The following is a 12,049-nucleotide window of genomic DNA, read 5'->3' on the forward strand; positions in this document are numbered from 1 at the left end:
GGGCTCCTCTCAATTTTGATTCAGATTTCACTCCCTGACACAAACAGAGGCAACATTTATTTCAGCACCATTAAGAGTGAAACCCTTTATTCTTTCCTGAGAATAGGGTGTACAGACCACCAAATACAGTTCACCAGCATCCTGGGCAGGAGTGCCCAAAGTGTGCGTGAGTGTGTGTTAGGAGCAGCCTTACGGATTCCTGAACCACTCCAAGCATTTACACTGCCTGTGCCAGGCCAATCCTGTCATTTCCTCGATCATAAACTGAGAAGTACTGCCTCAGGAAGACATCACCCAGGATCCAGGTCTCTGTAGATGGACTCAATTTGCTCTCTTTAAAGGCGGTATAGCAGTGGCCTCTAGAATCCTGGGGGAATCAGAGACACACACCAGTCAGCATGAGCCCTTACCGGTGACTCCCCCCACTATCCAGACCCAGCTCAATTCTTTGTTTTATTTCCCTCTTTTGGTAAGCATCAAGGGGTTTTCTCAGCAGCAGGGGGTATGAGAGTTTATCTAAAACCAAAGAGGGCCAAGACATGAGGTTGCCATGAGGAAGGGTGTGGGGGAGGGGAGGACTGGGAGTTTGGGAAACAGAGGAATGATAAACAACAAAGTCCTACTGTAGAGCGTAAGGAAATATATTCAATATTCAGTGATAAACCACATGAAAAAGAATAAGAAAAAAATATAATTTTATGTGTATAACTGAGTCACATTGCTCTGCAGCAGAACTTAATGCAACACTGAAGGCAGTGGCACCCCACTCCAGTACTCCTGCTGGAAAATCCCATGGAGGGAGGAGCCTGGTAGGCTGCTATCCATGGGGTCGCTGAGAGTTGGACACGACTGAACGACTTCACTTTCACTTTTCACTTTCACTTTTCACTTTCATGCATTGGAGAAGGAAATGGCAACCCACTCCAGTGTTCTTGCCTGCAGAATCCCGGGAAGGGGGAGCCTGGTGGGCTGCCGTCTATGGGGTCGCACAGAGTCGACCACTGTGCAACTTCGGACACGACTGAAGCAACTTAGCAGCAGCAGATTAGCCACACTTCAATATAATTATTTAGAAAAGAACAAGTGTGTCCATAGCTCTCCTCACTCCCTGTTTCTTTCCTTCTGGCTCCTGCTCTTTTTTTTCTCTGCAGAGACTGCTGGTTCTCCTCCTGCGTCCCCACAATCCGTACTTTATTATCAAACTCTATTTTGTATTGGAGTATAGCTGATTAACAATAGTCTGAGTTTCAGGTGGATAGTAAAGGGGCTCAACTGTATGTATCCAGGTATCTTGGTCCCAAAGACACCCCTTCCATCCAGGCTGTCATATAACTGAGGGGAGTTCCCTGTGCTACAAAGAAACTCGTTGTTGGTTATCCATCTTAAATAGAGCAGTGCCCACAGCACGTTCTTGAAGGCTTAACTCAGGAAATCTGAGAAGCTGCCTTCGGCCCACACTCACCCTCTTTGGCCACTCCAGGCTTGGGTGGGTAAGGTACTCTGGTTCCCCAGCCCCACGGGTCAGTCCGTAGCCCTCATCACCCCTAGTAAGTACCCAGTGTCCCAGTGCAGACCACCTTGAGATGCCATTTGCATAGCATCCAGTGCAGTTTTGCCTAGAACCAAGCAACTCTCCACATGGCTCAATGAGTTTGTGGTTTTAGAATTCCTGAAATTCCCTCTCTTCCTCAAAGCCTTATTTGAGCCCATCAACCTGCTCTGAACTCTCTCAGGGAGCTGACATGAAGCCTCCACCCTGTGCCAGGGCTGAGCAGCCACTGTGCACCCTTTATTTACATTAGCATCCAACCTCCCCACAGAGGGGTCGGGTACCCCAACTCACAAAGGAGGCACCTGGCCAGAGCAAGGGGAAGATGCAGCTGAGAACTAGGCTGACCATGTAATTTATCATTCAAACCAGGAAAACTTTGAGAAGGGAAAGGAGCCTGTTAACTTATGCTGGGACATCACACTGGGACTGTCCCCAGCCATTCTCCTTGTAACATGGCCTATTTCAGGGACTGCTAGTGCTGAGTTTCATGTTCATGCACCTCTGAGTTCAGATTGAATTGAAGCTCTTTGAGGACTGAGGACCTTAGTATTCCCCTCTGCCTGACTCCCACTATGCCATATGGTGTGGTATCTCCACATTTATTTCTGGAAGATCAGTGTCCCACAATGCCCTTTACTTTCAAGTGATTGGTTTTGTGGGAGGCACCAGCCCAGCCACAGGGCTCAGCAGCATCTGCAGTGGTGTGACATGGCCTGCAGAGGGGGCCCTCCTCCCAGCAGTAGCCCAAGGGTTCCTACAAGCTCCGGTTTGAGAACCAACCCTCAATATTGTTCCCTCACCTTGAGGATGAGGGCTCGAGCTGGCACTGGGTAGTTGATGCCGTTGATGGTGAAGATAATAGAGGGAAGGGTATTGACCACAGAACAATAAACGTAGTGCAATTAGAGAGAGAGGGTGAGAGGTTGGCCCTGGAGTTCCTTGTTGTGTTTGGAGACTGGAAGTAACCCTGGGGCATGACCCTTCACCTTAGAAGCCTGTAGCCTGGTGCCGATAAGCTTCTGTATATTATTGACCAGTCTTCCTGGGGCTTCAGTTGTGATGTCCCAGTATCCACAAGGGCCTCACAGCCATCAGAAAAAGCAATAAACTTTCTTTTCATGGAGATGCTGAGAGACAATGGAAGAAAGAGGGCATCAAGGTGACTCAGATTCTTCCCAGAATTGCCCCCTTCCTGACTGTCTCCTAAACAGCCCTTTGTCTCTTGCCCTCTTTTCCTTTGCTCTCGACACAGCACCTTTCTTGACATCCTTGAATGCAGTACTTGAATGCACCAGGATATATTGTACCATGACACAAGTTGGTCTTCCTTCCTAGAAGACTCCACTCCACTTTGACTAGCAAATTTCTTCTCATCTTCCAGATTCCACCTTAATTGTATTGTTTTCGGGAAGTCTTTCCCCTGGTGTTTATCAGTCTCCTGTCTTGGTCTCTCTGTAGACCCTTCCTTATGTCTGCTGCTGTTGCTGCTGCTGACTCACTTCAGTCGTGTCTGACTCTCGGAGAACTCATAAAGGGCAGCCCATGAAGCTCCGCCGTCCCTGGGATTTTCCAGGCAAGAGTACTGGACTGGGTTGACATTGCCTCCTCCTCCTCATGTCTAGCATGTACCAAAGTCACAATTCACTATGTAGGTGAGTCACTTCATGTACATCTGCCTTCTTAGATGTGATGGCGAGTTTTATTCTCCTTGCCTCCCTAAAGTGCCTGGCACACAGTGGATGCCCAATGCTGGTCTGTTCAATGAGTGAATGAAGACTTAGAAAACAATAAGAAACATCAAGAGAGCTGTATGTGATGGGGAACAAATAACGGGTCGCACACAGAGTGGAGATGGAGATTCGCAAGGACAGCAGATTCTCATAGTAGGAGAGAGGGGCTCCTCTGGGAGAGGGTGTCTGCCAGCACTGCTCCTACAACCAGCTCAGACGCTGAGACCCTGGCCAGGAAATACATGACTAGCCCACAGAAATTCCAAAGGACAGGTCAGCTTTTGTCTGAGGGTATCACACAGAATCCTATCAATTATGCCTCTTATCCTCAGGTCACTCCTGGATCCCACCTTCCTGATTCTCTGTAATAGCCCCTGTCCCACTGTGTGCCCAAGAACGTGGAATGTTTTTTTATTAGTTGCTTTCACGTCTTAAGCCTGTAGCCAACCTCTCTCCACTGCTGGGTAGTTGCTCCCTAAGAAGACCAGTTTTCCCCATTTTCTCACTGTCCCTGTTTTTAAAATGACATTTATCTGTACTGAGAACTTCCTATGTCCTAAGTAGCCCTGGACAGTTGGTCATCTTATCATAACTCTGTTCAGGCTGGAGAAATTCTCCCTGATCCTCTATTTACCACACTGTAGAGTCCTCTAACCATGCTCCATGTTTCACAGGGCAGTGGGTGCAGCCCTCTCCCAGCTGCACAGACCTCTCTGGACCCTTTTAGGACCGTGGTCAGAGCCTTTCTCAGAAGGCCTGGGTATTATGAACCCATGTTTTTTGTGTGTATTTATGTGCTTGTGTGTTTGTTTGTATGTGTGTTTGTATGTGTCTCTGTGAGTGCTTGTGTGTCTCTGACTAGCTATGCATGTTCTTATGTGTCTCTGTGAAGGTTTATATGTGTCTGCTAGTGTGTTTCCATGTGTCTGTGTGTCTGTCTGTGTCGTTGTGGGTGGTGTATATGTCTATGTGACTGTATGTTTAAGAATGTATTTGTGTGTGTCTGCCTGTGTCCATGTACAGTAGTGGGAACACCACTTGGGCTGACCCTCAGAGGGAGAGGCTTACCGGTCCATGTGTACACTCCACCACCTGCTTCGATCAATGGTACCCAGTTGAGCTCTCCCTTATAGTAGCGGTGGTCCACCCCACCAAACATCACCACACTGCCCTCCTGCTTGTCTCTGTAGAGAAGACAGGCTGGGATACTTGGAGGACAATAACCACAGCACTGTCTGAGAGCTGTGCTTGTCCACTCATCAAGGCCCTAATAAGGTCCCCATGTACAGATGCAGAAATAGCATTTAGGAGAGATTGAGATCCAGACTGAGGTCTGTTACTAACTAAGGAGTGGCACAGAGGAGGTTAGAAGTTAAATCACTTGGCTGGGCTCCACCCACTATGTCTTCTGAAGATGCCGTGGATCTCCTGTGACCTGAGTACTCAGACACCCTCAGAGGACAGGGTGCTGAAGTGTTTTGGCTTTCCCCTTGTCCACCTTGTCATTTTTCAGTAAAATCAAGGCCTGGGAGTTCTAAGGGTGTGGCTTCAGGTCACCCAGATTTGGCTCTACTGACCTGTGACCTCTACTGTCCAGAGGGTCCCACACTCAGAAGGGACCCCAACTCTGCTCTCCCTGTCTTGAAACACTTAATATTTCTTGAACAAGGGGTACCACACTTTTGTGTCCCACACTTTCATTTCGCACTGGCTCCACAAATTGGGTAGCTGGTCCTGGGCTCCCAGTGAAATGCTAATGAGGAAGGAAAGATATCCACCATCCTTCTCCTTCCTTCCTTATCAAATTAATAAGCAAATCCTAGTGCCTTTTCCTTCAACTTGTTTCCTGTTGCCTTCCATTAGCCTTCCTCCTCACTCACCCCTGGAGACCAATTTACTGATCTTGAGCCCAGGAGTAGGGTTGTGTTCCAATAAAATTTTATTTATAAAAGCCAGTAGTGATGCCAGGTAGGGCCCAGGGGCCATAGTTATCCTGGGTTAGATTATCTCTCAGGATACTTCTTTAGCAAGTGTTCTATAATTTTCATGCAACTGAAAGCAACTTACAGCTTATTTGGAGAAAGTGATTGTCCATCTCAGACTTACTTGCTCAAGTAGAAGGCAAAAACAGGCTCAGAAATGGCACCTTGATTCTTTAGCTTGTCAAAGATGGGGATGGCTCCAGAGAAGGATATGTTGGGGTAGTTCAAGCCCAAGATGCCATCATAAGTTCTGCCTTCAAACCCGTATTCCGCCACGCTTAGACCGAATGGCTGGTCAGGACTTACAAGGTCCCCAACCTGTGGGAGAGAAGAGTGATCCCACTTAAAGATATGTGAAGTGGGGCTAGGACTGGCCTGGGATGCTTTGCCATTAGATCCTCAGAGAAGAATTGAGGCTGGGCTCTATCTTTGGTGACCCACAGACGGTTAGACAAAGCTGGGAGGGGAATCTGGGTTCCACTTGAGAGAGGCTATGAATTTTAAAACATCCGACCCTCTGAAAAACACCACCTGAGTGAGTCAAATTGGCCTCATGGCTTCTGTACAAGTGGGGCAACCAAGAGTCAGGCCAGGTCCCATTGGTGCCACCTTATGGATAAAATGAATGAGGGCAAGGTAGCCTTCTCTTTGGCATCACTGTGACCTAATGACAGGAATAGACTGCATTCTCTGTAATGTACTGTGGATTCTGCATCTGTCCAGGAAGACAGAAGCTGAAAACACAATCTTGCTTCCGGGATCTATGAAATTACTGCCTGAGGAATTCACTTTTGGGGATACATGTATATTTCTGTGAATGTGTACGAGAGAGAAAGAGAGAGAGGGGAACTACTCAGGTATTTTGGGGGAGGCACGCCATAGGTTTATTAGACTCTCAAGGGTCCTCTAGAGTAAGAACTCATTTATCAGGCCCCTTGACTTCTCAGGCCCCCAGTTTCCCAATCTGGATACCTGAAGCCCTTGACTGCCCCCAGGGTCCCCAGATCAGTTTTATCCTGTCCCCAAATACCCCACAGCAACTTCAGCCCTGAAAAGCCAGCCTAACTCTACCTTTTACCACATGTGTGCCCTCAGCAAGGCCCTTGTGGTCTGTACTTCAGTTTCCTCATATGTCTCATGAACTAATCAGAGTAACTGCTGTGTGGGGTTGTTGCAGGATTAAACCAGTTACCACCTGAAAGTGCCTGGAACAGTCTGTTAATATAAAAGTGTGTGCTTTTATCCCTTCTCCTCTCTCCCAGCAAAATGAACCTTGAACTGGTCATGGGCAGAGGAGCTTCAAGTCCACATCTCAAGCAAATCTCTGGGTTAGCTAATTTGTTTACTTCTGTGTCACCACAGGCACTGCCTCCCCAGAAACATATCGTATGGATATCATGGCCAATATATATGGGAATTAGGCTAGGAAGGGTCCTTCCAGATGGTCCTGCATGTGTTTTGCAAGCTGTGGTCACACCATAGCCAGTGCTGACTCAGCATTTGTTACACTGTTACCCAAACTGTGTCATAAGCAACAACTCCGTTCATTCTCCCAGATCCATAGTTGATGGTGAAGGTCTTATGGGTAGGCCGGAAGGTGGAAGACTGAAGAAGTCTGAACCTAATGTGTGTAGCTGCAGACACAAGAGATGAGTGTCATCAGGTGCCAAGGGTGGAAAACAGGGCAGCAGGGCAAGTGAAGGATGGTCTGGGTAGCGGGTATCTGTACTCACAACAAGCTGGACTGGTGCAAAAGACGGGGGGCACCCACAAGTCAGATGAGGCTGTGTCAAAGACAACCTGGAATTCCTGAGGGGGTGTTCCAATGGTGATGTTACCCATGTAGACCAACTACAGGGAGAAGGAGGGAGTGGGTTAGTGCAGAACTGGCTACCCTCTATTCCCACACTGATGCCTCCCTCTGGGTGTCACATATCTCTTGAGATCACTTTCTAACCACTGTGCACCTCACAGACTTTGGTCACAGATGTATCTGCATTTGATATATTTTTCCTGTGCTACATTGTATGTAGGATATTGACTCTATGACCAGGCGTTGAAGTGGAACCTCCTGCATGGGAAGCCCAGAGGCATAACCACTGGGCCTCTAGGACCGCTGGACACCCAAGGAGGTCCTGGTGCCTTCATTTGAGAAGCTCTGTAATCTCTTCAAACCCAGCCTTAGCACCTGCTTCTCCAACCCAGCCTTAGCACCTGCTTCTCCAGGTGCTCCTTCTTGATCAACCCAGCCACTCCCTCTAAACTCAGACCACATCCAATCAACACCGCACAGGTGACACTTTCATTTGACATGTATTTACCCTTTGCCTATGTCTCAGGCTGGCATGGGCATTCTTGAAGACAAAATAAGCCCTTTATCTAATCTCAAAACAGTGACCACAGTGATCATTATGGCCATACATGGAATACAGATTCAGTAACTTTTTACTGCTGTCATTCTTGCATCTGTGGAAACTGAATTCCTCTGCCTGGGGATTCACAATTGCTTTGCAGTTGGTTCTACCTTTTGATTAGTGATGGCTCACTCTTCATCTGTAGCTGAGTGGCTCATGTAGTTCAGAAGGAGCAATCACCATCAAACTAATGACACATGTTTGACAGAGAAATAAATATTTACCTGCCACCTGGTAATTGCCAGGCCCAGTCACCAAGACCAACAGTTGAGGATGAGAGTGCCTTCTCCTCTGGTTGGGGTCCCTGTTTTCCAGTATCTCTGCCTCCTGCAGGAACCCCAACCTCAACATCCCACCTGGCACCTCCAAATGAGCCCCATGCTTGGCTAGAGAACAAGGGGGTGCTGTGGAGCGCCATCCTCCCCAAATACCTCACATCCATGATGTTTCTCAGTGGGTAGTTAGTTTTGAGCCACGAAAAGAAATATGGGACCGTCTGTAAGGATGCTCCTTCAAGAAATCCTTCAGCATGTTTTTTCCACTGAGGGTTTTTCTCATGGTCTTCACTTGCCTTAGAGGTATTCTTTCACCAAGCATTTGACAAAGAAAACAAAGAAGATGCTACAATTAGCTGTCAGTGTTAAGGTATAACTGTCATTGTAATGGCCCTGTGTATTTTCTAATCATTTTTATGAGGTACATTATTATCAGAATTTTATGCCTATACCATGGCAAAGACATAGATTTGAATACAGGTTCTTATCTTTTGGATAAGCCATATGACCATGTGGTGTCTCAGTCTCCCCTTTGGTAAAATGGTGGAATGTAACAATACAAACCCTCAAAATAGAATATCTTGGGGATAAGAGAAGTGATGTATATAAGGTACCTGATAAATAAGAAATCTCAACAATGACAGCCATTAACATTGTTGTTGCCATCCCACACTATCCTTCTCATAGAACCTCAAGGAAGGAGGTAGATGGGGAACTCTTATTCTCTTTTACAAGGGAGAAATTTGAAATGCAAGAGGTTTCTGAGTTGGCTGTAGTCACACTGCTTGTCAGATATAAAACAGTGTATCTTTCTCCAAGTTGTCAGAGAAGAGAGAGTTGAAAGAAGAATCCAAGATATAGGGAACAAGTAAGGGAAATCCAGAGGCTTGAGAAGGAAGGACAAGTCAAATGAAAAATTAAAAGAAACAACAGAAAGAGAAATACACTCCCAGTGACTTCCAAAGAGATGGAGAGATAAATGACAGTGATACATAGATGCAGACATAGGCATATACACACTGAAGTTGACAGGGAAAAAAGAGGACATGTTGAATAAAATGTAGAAAAGTGCTATTCCGCAGGATCACATTGATATATTCCTAGACTGTGCACTGAACAGTTGCAAGGAGTTGCATTTTCAATAGGTCATGACATGATTGGACCCCAAGATTTGTGCAACCATGCAAATCTACACCAAGACCTTGGGATCCACAGTTCCTATAGTAAGTTACTTATCAGTAAGTAAGAGTTGAACTTTAAGACTCTTAGGGAAATATTCCATTCCCTTCTAAACCTGGTGGGTGGAAGAATAATCAGATGAAAAGAAAAGTCTGAGAAAAGAATATGATGCGACATACAGTCCCCATACTTACTTGACTATGCACTCTGAGAAGGCCACCAGCCCGAGGAGCACAAGCCACTTCATGCTTCTTTCCTGGCTCCAAGTACTCAGGGAAGTTTGGGTTTGTAGCATGTAGTGGTGACCCTAGTTATATATGCTCTGACCTACCCTAGTTTTCCCGTTTAGGCCACTAAAAGATCTGAAAAAAATCACAAAGTTCTCGATAAAATCTTTACCTTCATCAGTGTCCTTGGTGAGTGGACTTTGAAGCTTCTCAGAATACAGAGAATTGAACTGTAATCTCTTCTTTGAAGTTTGGCTGGAAAATCAAACTAATCTGCATGGATATCTAAGAAGACAGAGAACCTTGCCTACTTGGAGGAAAAACAGCTAAGAACATCATGAAAATGGATTCTAGGGGCCATGCTCGACACGTGTGGTTTCATGTCATCTTCCTAGCCATTTCATGAAATATGCATTGCTGTCTTCATTGGAGAGGAGATTGCTAGGAGGATAAGTTGTCGAATGGCAAAGTGAAGACTTCAGGGACAGCCCAGGGACACACAACTGGCCTAGGTAGTGGGTCTAATGGCAGACGTCAGGGGCACCTATGATGCCAGGCTGCATCAAAGATTTAGGGCAGAGCAGTACTTCAATTTCATGGTTTCAGTATTGGAAGAAATGTCATATGCATCCTCAAGATATTTTATATCATCCAACAACTGTACAAGGAAGAACTGTGTGCTAGGTTGTGGATTAAAGGCTTCAAAGACAAAGTTGATCAAGACAAAAATAGTCATTAGCTCAAGAGAGCTAGAAGTCTAGTTCTCACAAATCCATGGCCCCAGAAGGCAGGAGATATGATCCTAGGACTAGGTGGCCTTGTTGGAATCGGGGCAGCACAAGCCTTACCACTGGGTGCAGCTTTTCCTCCACTTCACCCTTGTTGGAAAGCAGGCCAGATGGCCATGTTTTCAAGAGAATCAGAAGTTTGGATATTTATGTACAATCCACTGATTTTAATATTAGCAACTAATCTTTTTTTTCCCCCAAAAAAAACAGTGGGAATGAAATCTCCACAGTGATGTGCTGGAATCAGCCTTCAGTCTCCACAGATTTTTGTTTCTGGCCTAGAGTTGGGAGTGCAGTGGGGACAGAGAGGAATTTAGTCCATGTTGGTTGATTTTTAAAGAGACTGAATTCATAGTAAACATGCTGACTCATTGGAAAAGATCCTGATATTAGGAAAGATTGAAGGCATGAGGAGAAGTGGAAGACAGAGGATGAGATGGGTGGATGGCATCACCAAATCGATGGACATGAGCTTCAGCAAGCTCTGGCAGTTGGTGATGGATAGGGAAGCCTGGCATGCTGCAGTCTATGGTGTTGCAAAAAGACAGACACATCTGAAGGACTGAACTAAACTGAACAAATTGAGAAAAAAGACTAATTAATCTAATTGAATCAAGTTGTTGACTAGCTACCTATAATAACACATTACTTAAGTGGCTTTAAAATTCAGACTTATGAATCTACATGCAGAGTGGAATATCTTCTAAGGGAAAAAAAAATATTGGCCATCAAAAACAAAACCAAAGAAAACCAAAAGAAAAAAAGGAAAGAAACCTGACACTATATTCAACAACTATATTCCCTTGGTATATTTAATTTTCTTGAAGAAATCTCTAGTCTTTCCCATGCTATTGTTTTCCTCTATTTCTTTGCTTTGATCGCTGAGGAAGGCTTTCCTATCTCTCCTTGCTATTCTTTGGAACTCTGCATTCAAACGGGTATAGCTTTGCTTTTCTCATTTGCTTTTTGCTTCCCTTCTTTTCACAGCTCTGCCTCCTCAGACAGCCATTTTTCTTTTTTGCATTTCTTTTTCTTGGGGATGGTCTTGATTCCTGTCTCCTGTACAATGTCATGAACTTACGCCCATAGTTCATCAGGCACTCTGTCTATTAGATCTAGTCCCTTAAATCTATTTCTCACTTCCAGTGCATAGTCATAAGGGATTTGATTTAGGTCATACCTGAATGGTCTAGTGCTTTTCTCCACTTTCTTCAATTTCAGTCTGAATTTGGCAACAAGATGTTCACGATCTGAGCCACCGTCAGCTCCCAGTCTTGTTGTTGTGACTGTATAGAGCTTCTCCATTCTTGGCTGCAAAGAATATAATTACTCTGATTTTGGTTCCAACCATCTGGTGATATCCATGTGCAGAGTTTTCTCTTGTGTTGTTGGAAGAGGGTGTTTGCTATGACCAGTGTGTTCTCTTGGCAGAACTCTTTTAGCCTTTGCTCTGCTTCATTCTGTACTCAAAGGCCAAATTTGCATGTTACTCCTTGTGTTTCTTGACTCCTACTTTTGCATTCCAGTCCCCTATAATGAAAATGACATCTTTTAGGAGTTTTAGTTCTAGAAGGTCTTGTAAGTCTTCATAGAACCCTTCAACTTCAACTTTTTCAGTGTTACTTTCGGGGCATAGACTTGGATTACAGTGATATTGAATGGTTTGCCTTGGAAATGATCAGAGATCATACTGTCATTTTTGAGATTGCATCCAAGTACTGCATTTCAGACTCTTTTGTTGACTATGATGTCTCCTCCATTTCTTCTAAGGGATTCCTGCCCACAGTAGTAGATATAATGGTCATCTGAGTTAAATTCACTCGTTCCAGCCCACCTTAGTTCGCTAATTCCCAGAATGTCTATGTTCACTCTTGTCATCTCCTCTTTGACCACTTCCAATTT

The 12,049-nt window shown here is 45.3% G+C and overlaps 1 pseudogene; it reads right to left on the reverse strand.

Moving 5' to 3' along the window:
* Positions 1 to 217: 217 nt before the first annotated feature.
* On the reverse strand, positions 218 to 9,379 carry LOC109554681 (pregnancy-associated glycoprotein 1-like; annotated as a pseudogene).
* Positions 9,380 to 12,049: the final 2,670 nt, after the last annotated feature.

This window comes from Bos indicus, chromosome 29 (genome assembly GCF_029378745.1).
Source record: "Bos indicus isolate NIAB-ARS_2022 breed Sahiwal x Tharparkar chromosome 29, NIAB-ARS_B.indTharparkar_mat_pri_1.0, whole genome shotgun sequence".
Classification (NCBI taxonomy): Eukaryota; Metazoa; Chordata; class Mammalia; order Artiodactyla; family Bovidae; genus Bos; species Bos indicus.